The sequence below is a fragment of the Equus asinus genome, chromosome 5, assembly GCF_041296235.1.
Source record: "Equus asinus isolate D_3611 breed Donkey chromosome 5, EquAss-T2T_v2, whole genome shotgun sequence".
NCBI classification, from domain to species: domain Eukaryota; kingdom Metazoa; phylum Chordata; class Mammalia; order Perissodactyla; family Equidae; genus Equus; species Equus asinus.
Window position 1 is genome coordinate 79,220,931 of NC_091794.1, and position 13,130 is coordinate 79,234,060.

The following is a 13,130-nucleotide window of genomic DNA, read 5'->3' on the forward strand; positions in this document are numbered from 1 at the left end:
AAGATAGGAATCTAATAAAAATGGTAGCATAATTTTACACATGTTAAATTATTAAGAAATATATAAATACTACAATACATATGGCACTTTACCTTGAAAAACATCTGAAGCTTGCTTGTAGAAATGGGCATGAGAATGCTTGCAGCTTGTGGATTATTGTGAAGTGGTCAAAGGAGCATTCTCTGAAATCAGATGGAAAGTTGCAACCAGATGGATGTGGCTTATAATACATGTGGTGATCTAGATAGCTGGTATGTTTGAGGTGTCTGCATGTGTGCATTTTGTGTATTCTTATACAGCTCTGTTCAGCTGGGTATAGTTTCCTATGTTTATCTAGTATTTCTTATGGACCAAATCACACATAGACAAATGTGAAATTCTCATTATTGTGAGTTGCTAAAACATTCCCTAATACATCAGTTGCATTGGAACAGATCTGCTCTTTCAAAACAAGTGTTATAGCAGAACTGACTGTACAATAGACAAGAAATGCTAATTGATTGGCTGTTAGAGTTGAGGATGAAGGAAGAGACCATGATGACTTTGAGGTGTATGATTGAGCAACAGGGTGAACTGGAATGAATTTACTGAGATAATGGAAGAAGGAGAAGTTTTGGGATTGGAAGAGAAGGTGAACTCAGTGTGGGACATGTTGAGTTTAGATGCCTTTGAGACATTCTTGTGAAGCTATTGTGGAGATAGTTGAATATATAGATCTGGAGTTCAGGGCTAAGGTCTAGATAAGAGATACAGATTTTGGGGAGTTATTGGTATGCGAATAATAATTGAAGCCCTGGGAGTAGAGTGTATAGGATGAGAAGAAAAGAGAGCCTAGGACGGAACACTGAGTAACACCAACATTTGATAGATAGAAGAGGAAGAGTCAGAAATAGAGAAGGAGGAGTGGTCAATAATAGTAATAATAATAGTTCTTATTTAATGCATTTTGTATGCTAGACCCATGTTGTCCAGTATAGTTGCTGCTAGCCACTTCTGGCAATAGATCACTTCAAATGTGGCTGGTATGACTGAGGAACAAATTTTTAATTTAATTTAAATTAATTTAAATTAAATTAAAAACTTTCTTGAAGAACTTTTAAGTATATTTAGAACAATCTGGGTGGTGAATCTACATTTTCAGCTGTTAACTATTTAAAATCTAACTATAGATCAAATATTTCTGATGAAGAGCGAGCCTTGATGGCCTAGCAGTTAAAGTTCGGCATGCTCCGCTTTGGTGGCCCAGGTCTGGTTCCCAGGTGCAGAACTACACCACTTGTCTGTCAGTAGCCAGGCTGTGGTGGCGGCTCACATAGAAGAACCAGAAGAACTTACAAGTATACACAGTTATGTACTGGGGCTTTGGGGAGAGGAAGAAGAAAAAAGGAGGAAGATTGGCAACAGATGGTAGCTTAGGCCAACTCTTCCCCTGCAAAAAAAAAAAAATATATATATATATACATTTCTGGCGAAGATTTAGCATCTGAATTGAGCTGTATTTGTAAGTTTAAATTACACACTTAGTATGAAAAAATACAAAACACTTCATTAATAACTTTTTATATTGATTACATGTTGAAATGATAACTTTTGGCTATACTAAATTAAATAACATTATCAAAATTAATTTCATCTGTTTCTTTTTACTTGAACTGGACATTCATTTCATAAATTGCTTATATGGCTCACATTATATTTGTAATGGACGGTGTTGTGGTAGATGCAGTGCTACCATACCTACATTATATAATGCTCACAACAACACTATACAGTAGTTACTATTATTTTTTGCATTTTTTTTTGAAGATTGGCACCTGAGCTAACATCTGTTGCCAATCTTCTTTTTTTTTTCTTCTCTCCAAAGCACCCCAGTACATAGTTGTATATTCTAGTTGTAGGTTCTTCTGCTTGTGCTATGCGGGACGCTGTCTCAGCATGGCCTGACGCGTGGTGACATGTCTTCGCCCAGGATCCGAACCGGTGAAACCCTGGGTGGCTGAAGCAGAGCACGCAAACTTAACCACTCGGCCATGGGGCCAGCCCCAGTTTTTTGCATTTTGAGGTTGAGAAAACTGAGGCACAGAGTGGTGATGAAACTTGCTTGATGTCTTACAGTGGTACATGGCAGAGCTAGAACTGAAATTTAGTTTTGCCTAACTCTTCGTGTTAAAGAGAGTAAACAGAGTAAAAAAGAGAAAGAGTAAAAGAGTGGTAGAAGAAGAGGTAGACCAGAAATCATGGTGTCACAGAAACCAAGGAAAGAAAGTGTCTTCAGAAGAAGAGGACTGGTCGGCTCAGAGAGAGCCGTGTAGTGTAAAGACAGAACTATGAGCACAGGACCTAGGCACAAGGACCTTGGTGGCCTTGGTGAAAACTCTTGATGGCATGCTAGGGACAGGAGCCAAACTGGAGTGAATTGGGGAGTAAATGAGAAGATAGAGAAATTTTAGCTTTTTCAGAAATGTGGCTTGAAGGAGAGAGAAAGGGCAAGAGCTGTGGTAAGGCAAGTGTGGGGTTGAGGCAGGTTTTGTGTTTTCAGATCGAAGACGTATGTGTTTGTTTGTAGGCACTTTAGAGAAGGAAAGATGAAAATATAGAAAAGAGAGAGAGGTCTCTGAGAAGGTGAGAAGAGATAGGATGGAACCCCAAGTTCTTGAAATCAGCTGTCTTCAGGAGGAAGGTCCCCTCTTCCCTTGTGATGGGGAAGGAGAAGATGAAAACAGATAGATGCAGGTAGGCTTGGAGATTTGATGATGGCAAGTTGAAGCAGTTCCCATCTGATGCCTTTTATTTTTCTCTATGAAATAGGAGATGAGTCATTTGCTGCTAACTAATAGGGGAGGGCTGGAAAGGTTTGCAGAAAGCAGAAAAGGTTTGCTATGGTTTTAGTAAAGAATAGACATGTGAGCTGACTTGAGAAGTGGAGTAGGATTTCTAGGCAGTGTTGAGGGTCCAGTTGAGGTTGGGGACATTTATTCGTGGTGGAACCACTCTGTTGAGTTGTATGACTTTTCTTTAGCAGAGCTCAGCTGCCTGGCTGTGGGCATGCAGAAAGCAGACATTTAGATTCTTCTAGAGCGAGATTTTCCCAAGAAGTTGATGAAAGGAATAAAGGAGTTGAAGATATTGTCAGGACACTGGTTGCCAAGATGGACTATGGGCTCTAAGCTGGATATTGAGGGAAGAAAAGATAGCAGGGGGCCTGATGGATACGGAAATAGTAGATAGGTCCCAGTAAGATGAGGAACAGGTATATCGGTGTGGTTGAGCATGCCACATGGAAGGATAAGAGATTGTGGTTAGAGAGTAGGATTGTCTGAATTAGTGATTTCAGGGGTCGGGCAGTTCTGGCTGTTGGCAACTTCCAAAGTGTGCCCATAGGAGTGGGTAGCTAAGGTTGGGTGGAGGAGAATGTTATTGTAAATAAGTGGTCAAGAAACAGATAGGTTGGATGAGACCTCTGTGAGGATGTGAGGATGTATACATATATGTGGATATACACATGCACACATCATATATGTTTACCCATTGCATGTGCACGGACACACAGGTATAAATGCATGTACCAATGCATGCCTACACATATACATATACAATTCATGCACATTCAGACCAAGCCATGCAAATGTGTGCGCATCACTCACAAATGGTCTGGAATTCCCTCATGCCTAGGCCTGTTTGAATGGGCTTTTGAGGAAGTAGGCAGGCAGCCTTAGGAGGATTCTGAGTCAGACCTGGCAAATGGGTCTCAGCCAGTCATGCTCAGAAGTTTTAGGGGTGGGGGTCACCTAGAATTGAACTGACCCAGATGTACCAGGCTGTGAGCTGCTCCACTTTTCCTCTGCCATCTGTGCTGTATGCTCTGCTACAATTTCTGGATGCTCTGAAGGGGGTGGGGTTGGGACCAGCTGTGAAAGAGGGAGTAAGGAGGAGGAGACCTTCTTGGGTCCATCCAAGAAGCATTTCTGTCTCCTCCTCCCCTGGGAGGGGACAGGAGGAGAAACTGCTGAAGGGAGAGTTGGTGCCTACAATTGAGTACGACTTTTCCTGACCGTGGAGCATTCAGAGTCCCAATCAGCGCAGTAATAAATTAAGGACTTATGGAGGAATAAATTCTCGGTCTTAATGAAGTTCTTTGCTGGAGGCCATAGGCAGGTCAGCAGGTTGGAGGATGTGGATTGGAGGCTCCGGTGAGTGGGCTGAGCTGGCTAGAAAGCCATCAGGAGTGAAAAGATCTGAAACTCTGCTGGTCAGGTCACTTTTTTAGAACTGTAGGGATAAAGCTGCCCAAGCAATGAGCAGCCTGACAGAGGCTGGGACTGTCTAGAATGGTGGCTGTGTGGTGCCAGCTGCAGAGCCTCTTGACTGGGACTATTCGCAAGCTAATTTGGAAAAAAGAAGAACAAAACAAAAATGAAAGCCAAGAGAGCCATGAAGATCTAGGGGCCCCTTCAGGGTGTTTTGTTTTACTTTGGAGCGGGGAGGGCTTGCATCAAGACAGATGCTTCTGGATCACTCAGTGGTCAGAATCAGACTGGGGCTGTGGTCCAGGTCTTTGGCATCATCCAAAGTGCAGAGCGTTGTCCATGGGACAGTGGGCAACTATGGGCTAGTATCCTGGTGGGAGCCAGCTCTGCAGCCAGGAAGATCAGGGCCTCTAGCTGTCTTTGGGAAGAAACATGTGCACAGAGAACAGGACACAGAGCACCAGGTATAAATGAGGGAGAGGTGGGGACACAGGCATGGGATAAGGAGAGGGCAAGTGGGAGGGCAGCCCAGAGCGCTTGCTGCTGGATTTGATGCTGAAGGCCAAGAGGAGCCAGTCTTGGGGGTTGGAGGCTCCTGAATAGTAGAGCTGAAACTAGAACCCAGGCCTCAAGACTCCACATCCTGAGCTCCTTCTCCTTTCATCCCACCCTCTGCAACATCTGCCTTTGGGGATGAGCTCTTGGGATGTAGTCCAGAGCTAGTGGAGGGAACAGTGCTGTATTTGGAGTCAGGGGCAGCTGGAGCTAGAGAGAATATCTCCTTTCTTCTCATCTCCCTGCCCCCATGGCGCAGTGCCCTGCCTGGGCTTTTCCTTTAAATATGTCTTACAGCTGTCTGAACTCTGAAATTTCTTTCACTCCTTCCCTCGCCTTGTTAACATGTGTTGCCTTTGGGGTAATCAGGGAAAAAATATTATGTCCTTTTACAATTACCGGGTTTTGGAATATTAAAATGTCTCGCTGCATCGGCACTGTTATTTTGATTGGTATTCTAACCTTTGACTAGCCCATAAAGCGCGCCGCTCCTGAAGCCAATATTGCAGGACTGAAATTTAATTCCGAAATGATTCCAGATAATAGGGAGACAGATAATATATGCATGAAGGATATTATGTTTGGACTAACTGCAGCAGGGCCAGGGCTGGGGAGCTGAATAATAGCCCAGAGTGAGTTATAATCTGTGGGACAGAAATGCCTTACTGTCAGGGCCGGGAGAGGAACTCTTAAATCAAAGGCACGGAAGAGGGTGCCACTGCAGTGTGCTTGTTTTGACAGGCAGAGCACTGGAGCCAAGAGGGTAGGTGTTGAAGGCTGTGGTCCATCCTTTCCCTTGAGCAAGATACCTGAGGCCCTGGATCATCTAACTCCCTGCAGCATCCCTATCTGCATATCTCCTGTCCCTCTGTGACATTCCGGCCATATCACACTTCTTGCTGCTCTTCAAGTAGACCTGACTATTTCACTTCCCTTTGCTCATTCTGTTCCCTTTGCTTACAGTGCCTTTCCCCTTTTAGTGTGTTGGAAAAACTCCTGTTCATCCTTCAAAACCCTCTTCTGAGAAGCCTTCTCTGACACTCCCCCACCTCTGGTAGAAACAGTAATCGCCTCCTCTTTTTTATGGCTTCAGTATGTTGTGTTCAGTGTATCATATCCTCTTGTAATTATCTGCTGACATGTTTGTGTTTCCTGCCGAACTGTGAGTTCCTTGAGGTCTGTATACCAACCATCTTTGTTTCCAGCGCCCAGCACTGGGCTTAGCATTCTAGGTGTCAACATGCATGAATCGAACCCACATTGAATATAAGGCTGGACTAATGCGCTCGAGTCCAGATGCCTGTTCCCTGGCCAGATTTCCCAGACAAATAGGCTTAGAGAAGTTAAGTAACTTGCCTGGGGGCACATAGCCAGGACGACATAAAGCCAGGATGACATAAAGCCAGGATTTGAACTCAGGTAGGCGTGTTCTTTTCCCCAGACCATGTATCTTAGGCAGGTGGGCAGGGAAGGAGTGGGAGGCCAGAGTAGGAAAGACAGAAACTCACTTCCCTGACTCTTTCCTTCCACAGCTCAGGACTTGAGGCCTCTTTGCTGGAGACTGTATTGGTTCTTAACACTCATGAGACTCAGGTCCTGAAGGGGATTGTGCCTCCTGTTGCTGCTAATGACCTTTGAACCATTATTCTACACAAAAGACACTTCCGTGCTGTGAGTTTTCAACTAAGGATCAGGAAAGTATCTTGAGGAAGACACCTAAGGGTGGTTTTGGAGAGCTCTTAGGGAGGTGGGCAGGCAGAATACATGGAGCTCTTAGTAATGTCAGAAAACTTCACACATTCCCTTCCCCCCTCAGGACTTTCTGGAACTTATATTTTGAGTGTATAGAGGTAAAGGAAGTACACAAAGAAAAAAGCTACAATGTGGGGTCAACCAGGTGGTATAGCGATTAAATTCATGCACTCCGCTTCGATGGCCCAGAGTTCACAGGTTCAGATCCTGGGTGTGGACCTAGCACCACTCATCAGGCCACGCTGAGGCAGCAACCCACATAAAGCAGAGGAAGATTGGCACAGATGTTAGCTCAGTGACAATCTTCCTCAAGCAAAAAGAGGAAGATTGGCAACAGATCTTAGCTCAGGGCCAAAAAAAAAGCTACAGTGAATTTGGTTGGCTTTTAAATGGATTTGTGTTTTGTTAATTACAACACTGTCTGCATAAACCTGGATAGACGGTATGGCTATCTGTGAGACTACCCTTCACTTAGCCTTCAGGTGACACTTAGTGTGTAGTCTGGCCCATGGGGATGTGGCACAGGCTGGAGACCATTGGTGCAAGAGAAAGAGCTTTGGAGCCAGATGGGTCTGGCTCAAACTTCTAATATTGCTGCTAACTAGCTATGTGATCTGGAGCAAATTCCATTACCTCTCTGAACCTATAAAAGATGACTAATATCTGACACACAGAACTTCGGCTCTGGAGTCCAATAGGCTCGATTTAGATTTTTGACTCTGGACTTACTAACTGTGGGGTTTTAGGAAAGTCACTTAACTTCTTTCAGCCTCAGTATCATCCTTTGTAAAACAAGAAAAACAGTACCCACTCCTAGAGTTGTCCTGGGCATGGAACGATAGCACTATGCCTCTGCTCCTCCCTTGTCCTCACATTGACACCGGAGACGAAGTGACAAGGTTACAGGGGCACAGGAGACAGGACCTCGAGGTAGACATAAGCCTTTGTTGGGAGGAGCTAGGAAAAGAGGCTCCCCCAGCAGAATTCAAGTGAGCACTAGGGGGGAGGAGCCGATTGCCATCCTTGGACTAACTCACCCTCAGCTCACACCGAGGAACAGAGCCGATCATCTCATGCCCTTGATTTCAGCTGCCATCAGCATGCTGGCCTGTCCAATGGAGTACAGAGTCACAGTCACCTTCCGACAGTTCCTAGCTTTCTCACATACCTGTGTTATGACTTTGACAGTTACTCACTTTCACAGAACCTTGGTTTCCTGTTTGTAGAGATAATTAATAATAATAATAAACAGGTGCTTCTGTAAAAGCTTTATGTGAATTAACTCACTTAATCCTTTATGTGAGGTAAGTGCTGTTATTAGCCATCTTACAGATGAGGAAACTGAGGTACAGAGACGTTAAGTACCTTCCACAAGGTTCAACAGCTAGCGAGTGATGGAGTAGGTACTTGGATCTAGGAATTAGACTCCAGAGATCATGGTCTGAACTTATTTGCTCTATTGCCTCCAGCACAAAGGAGGGAGGAGTCATTTTCACCTGAGGTGCGGGAAAGAAAACAGAGTTTTCCTTGAGGAAACACTTGATTTGAGCCTTGAATGATGAGTAAGTTTTCAGGAGACAAGGTGAAACGGGCATTCCAGGCAGAGAGAACAGTGTGAACAAAGGCCGGGAGGGGAGAAACAGCTTGCCAGATTGGGGAACTATAAATAGTAGTTTTCAGGTGTTTTAAGCTGCTGATGTGGGCCAACCAAGTGTTTTCCTTTTGCCAGAGGAAAAGCGGAGAAAGTGAGAGCAAGAGAGTGCTATAAGGAACCACCGCCCGGTATCTGGAGTGGAGCCAGACTAAGCTGCCTTCCAAGGATGGGCAGTGGCTGCAGAAAGCTGCCGTGTGTGTCCATGTGAGGGAAGAAGGAGCCTGCAGCCCAGGAGAGCAGGGAGGGAAGGAGGCCTTGTAGCAGTCTTGGCTGTGGGCACTCTAAGACTGCTATGCCAGAAGATCTCAGTATCCTTACCACGAAATGTGGCAAATTATAGTTGAGGAACCAATTAGATCAGGTTTGTAAAGCTCTTAGAGTGCTGGTACTCATTGTGTGGGTGGGCAGCCTGGCACACCCTCAGCCAGGGAGCCAGCCTGCCTTGTTCTGCATCCCTGGTGAGTGTAGCCACAAGGGGGAAGGAGAAAGTGAGGGAATCAGCTCAAGGCATCTGCAAGTCTTGCTTCCTCGGTGAGGTTCCCTGCAGCTGCTGCAGATTGACCTCTACCCTGGAGCTGCTTGCAGTGCCCTGTGTGCCAGGTCTTTACAGCGAGGCCCGCCCTGGGGTCTGTCTGCCTCTCGCGGGCTGCTGCTCAGAGTCTGTGTCCTGTCAAGTGGTGCAACCTCTTCATCCTGCTCCCACCGTGAGCCTCCTCTGTCTTACTCTTGTGTCTTTGAGAAAGTGAATTCTGAGCTCGCTCTGGAGCAGGGGAGAGTGGGGAGCTCTCCTGGGTCTGTTTAGGGCCTGCCTTTAAACCTAGGCATCCTGACTACAGCCCATACGCTAACCCTCAGGCCAGGTCGCAGGGCCCAGATAGCCCAGGGTCTGGGCTTCTTGGCTATTGTGTATGTCCTGGTCTGTCCCTGGTCAGGACCACGAGCCACTTGAGGAGAGGGACTAGGTCTGTTTCTTCTCTGAATCCACAGAGCTAGGCAAACAGAGGGGCCCTCAGGAAGCTGGAAAAGCATATAGATACTGTGGGAAAGCTGAGGGCAGTTTGAGAGGCGAGGTGGGGCGTGGTGGCAAGGGAGAGGTAGCCTTGTCAGTGCTCAGCGTTAAATCTGACAGAGCTAAGGGAACCCTTAGTTACTCTGCCTTCTCCCAGGTTGCGTTTTGTTTTGTGTTTTTCTTTTTGTGTTGTTGTTGCTAGTCTGGACCTTGGAAACTAGGAGGAATTACTGAAAAGGACAAGGAGACTTCCTTGAAGGCAGGGGGCACAGCCCTGCCTCATCTCCCACATTGCCCTGCAGTCACTCAGGAAAGGCAGGTTTGACCACAGTTATTGGTATCAATGATAGAACACCAACACAGTGAGCCCTGTGGGTGCCGGCCTCTGTGCCGAGGGCTTCATGTATGTTATTACATTGAGTCCTCACAGCTGCTCAGCAAGGAAGAGGCTATTGCCCTATTTTATGGGTGCTGAAATAGAGACTCAGAGAGATTAAGAAGCTTGCCCAAGGCCATATGACCAGGATGTAAATCCAGCTTCTCTCCTCCCATAACTTCACTCTTGTCACATCTCCCACAGCAGATACACCTGAAGGCAGTTCCTCTGGTCTGGCCTGGTTTGAGCTGGAGGCCCAGGCAAACACACACCATACTAGTTGTATGGTCAGTGAAAATCAGAGATTGGGGAAGGTTAGGGATTGGCCTCACACTCCAGGTCTCTCGGGAGTGACACCTATTTAATGGGGATCTGTCTGTGTGTGTAAAAGGGTGCACTCATGTGTACATGCATGTCTGTATGTGTTAAAGAAGCGTCTCTCTCTCCCTGTGAGGAGGTTTATGTGTGTGTATCCTCAGGTGTGCACATGTGTCCACACCTGGGAATATGGGTGAGGAGGTAGGTATGGGTTCCGTGGTCCGACTTCGGGCACCTAGACGTGGGCAGAGGAGGCCCTTGTCTCTAGAGGACAGCATGGTGCAAAACAAAGAACCCTGGACTGAACTTGAAGCTAGGAGATAAAGACATGGGTTCTGGTGCTGGGTCACTTGCCCTTTCTGAGGCCTCAGTTTCCTCATCTAATAAATACTGGAGCTGGATGAGGTGATCTCTTCTTGTGGTCTCTTCTACCATTGCTGTTCTGAGATCATTCATAGTACCTTAGGTTTCCTCTTTTTGCTCCCAGAGAGCAAATGAGATACAAGGAAGGTGAGAGAAGTCCCTCTTTCACCCCTAGCTACTTTGATCTCTTTTTGGGAAAAGTTAAGGGTCCAGGGAAGGCAGGGTATTGCCTGGCATCAGGTCAGGAGAGCCTGGGGCTCAGGTGTTGGGGAGGAGTTTGGACAGCTGGCTCCTGTTACAGTTCGGGGTGGCCTGGACTGGAGCTGATTGTCATTGAGGCTGCAAGCTTCTCTGTAAGAGAATGAGGTGGCAGGAAGGGGCCTCTCAGTACCTTAAAGGTGGGGTGCAGCCCAGGCCTTTCCTGGCCTTTGATCCTCTTTGTTGGTTGTCTTGGCAGACACAGAGTGATGGCCAGGGAGAGACCAGAAAAAGTAGCTGGCTGTGTGTTCACATTCATATGGGACTGCTGGCTCAACCCAGGGTCTTCCTGTGAGCTGACTTGGCCTGTTGTCGGCACTCTTGAGGGAAGAGCGGTTTTTCCCTGGGTGGCTCCTAGACAAGATCAGGTTCAGGGTGATATGGCTGTAGACTGGGTGCCTCCTAGAGGTGGCACCTTTGGCCATCTCAGTCTTCAAGTGGGATTGTAGGAGCATTTTGTATATTGTGTCCCATTAATTGACCATCAGTTCCCTGAAATTTCTGAATTTGAATTTGAATTTTTTAGCTGGGTCACTAGAAAGGAACAGGCGTTGTATGGACTCACAGTGCAGCTCCCTCAGCTCTGCTGAGGACTTCTCTCTGTTGGCTGGGCTTAGATCAGCCTGGACCTAGGCCTCGGAGAGCAAGTGACCTGTCTCTGCCTGGGCCAGGACATCAAAATTCACATCCTGCTACCAGTCACTCTTCAAAACCCTGTGCATCATGGCGTTTAGGCTCAGAGAAGAAGGAGTCTGGTCTCCACCTGTGCAGAGCTCCTGGTCTAGCAGGGAAGATGGGTGGGTCAAGGCAGGTGGAGGAAATACAATAGAGGTGGTAAGTGCAGTGATAGGAATATGTGCATGGTATATGTAAATGTGTTTTTAAAAAATAATTTATTTCGAATTTAGCTCTGTACTGAGTCAGAATTTATGAGAGAGAATCCATGTAAGCGTGTCTTTGTGCTCACGTGTCCCTTGCCTGTGTGACTTGCTAAGCTCAAAGCTACCCAGATGGGCTAGCCCCTGCTGCAGCCAGGCCTGTGACTTCTTCAAGGACCTTAAAGCAGAGCCCTTGAGAGACCCTAGGCTGCCCTACTTGGAGAAGAGGCATGGCCTTCCTGAGGAGATGAGGTCTAGCTGCTCAGGAAGTGCTTGTGTGTGGGTGTGGGCAGGTGTGCTTGTGAGTGTGCACAGGCGTGAGCCCAAGTATGCATATGGCAGCAGCCAGTGGTCTGTCCTCAGCACCACAACCAGCTCTTATGGTGCTGGGCCTGGGCTTGGCACCTACTTGGCTGCAAGCAGTACAGCAGGCTGCAGGCAGATCCCAGGGCAGCCCTGAGGCCTCCCCAGTGGTGTGTTTGCTGTGCCTAATTACCCAGCAGTTGTTTAACTATGCAAGCTGCATGCCTGCCTTTATTGCGCTGTGATTGCCGAGCTGCCTATGGGGAGTGTCATAAAAAGATATAAAATGCCCATTATCTGTCTGACGCCCTCCTCCTGGACTGTGGGTGTTTGTGTTTTATTTTATTTTTATGGCTTGAGGGAAGCTCTGCAGGAAGGAAAGGGAGGGAAGAAGAGAGAAGGGAGGGGAGGCCCTACAGGAATTGGGGGCTGGGAGACTGAGGAGCCCCCTTCATCCTGTGGTTAGCCATGAGCTGAAGGGCTCTCCTGACCAGAGGGGAGATGTGGAAATGGCAGATCTCCAGGGTCAGGACAGGATGCTCATGAAATAAGGCTGAGCTCTTCCCCTCATCCACCTGCAAGTCCTGCAGCTTATGTTTCCACGCTACCAAGGCTAGCCTCCGCCCCGCATGTGGGTTCGCTGCCTTGCGTGTAGGGAAGTCCGCAGAGAGTTCTGAGGATGGGCTCGGCCCCACTCAGTTCTTCACTGGCTTTGATGACTCGAATTGCCCGCTGGCCTCCTAGAGCACCATGGCTTGCTTTGGGACAAATACCGTGGGCACCACCCCTTGCTCCTGAAGCCCTCCGCCCCTACCACTTCAGCTTCCCCTTTTTTGCCACCCACAGCGATGAGTTCAGGCTACACCTATCCAAGATTCACCTGGCCTCAGGGGAACCTCCTAGCCCAGGAGAGGGAAGGGAATTAATACACTTTGAGCACCTGCCCTGTGTCAAGCAGAACACAACCTGGGTAAGGCACCAAGGCAAGGATCAGAGATCAGTCAGGGAGGGGCCCTACCTTTGAAGAGCTCACACTATGTAACCAGAGTGCCAGCTGCACAGTAGGTGTTCAATAAATGTTTGTCAAATGGGATTGAATTCAACGTAGTCATTCATTCATTCATTTTCATTCAGTAAATGGCTCTTGAGCACCTACTGGGTCAGGCACTCTGCCAAGCACTGGAGATACAATAGTGAGCAAAATAACAAATCCCAGGCCTCACTGGTCATTCAGGTGCATTGGGAAAAGAATTTAAGGATTTAAACCCTGGATATCCAACTCCAAAAACCATGTCCTTTCAACTAAAGACACGTTGTTTCCCGTGCCTGAACCATCAAACCCCAAGCTATCCTGTCTAACTTCTAACTTCTAACATCTAACTTCTCTACTTGAAAAATCTTGATGTCTACTGAATGA

The 13,130-nt window shown here is 47.0% G+C and overlaps 1 protein-coding gene across 35 annotated transcripts in view; it reads left to right on the forward strand.

Annotated features, from left to right (window-relative positions):
- The window catches only part of ERI3 (ERI1 exoribonuclease family member 3), a 126,646-nt gene that overhangs the window by 70,282 nt on the left and 43,234 nt on the right, over positions 1-13,130 (forward strand). Inside the window, exons 8-9 of one of the 35 annotated variants that reach the window (XR_011503435.1) lie at positions 6,335-6,473; positions 8,284-8,569. The exons of the other annotated variants lie outside the window; for them this stretch is intronic. The gene's annotated coding sequence lies outside the window, so the exon portion shown is untranslated. The remainder of the gene's footprint in view (positions 1-6,334; positions 6,474-8,283; positions 8,570-13,130) is intronic. 35 annotated transcript variants of the gene reach the window in all.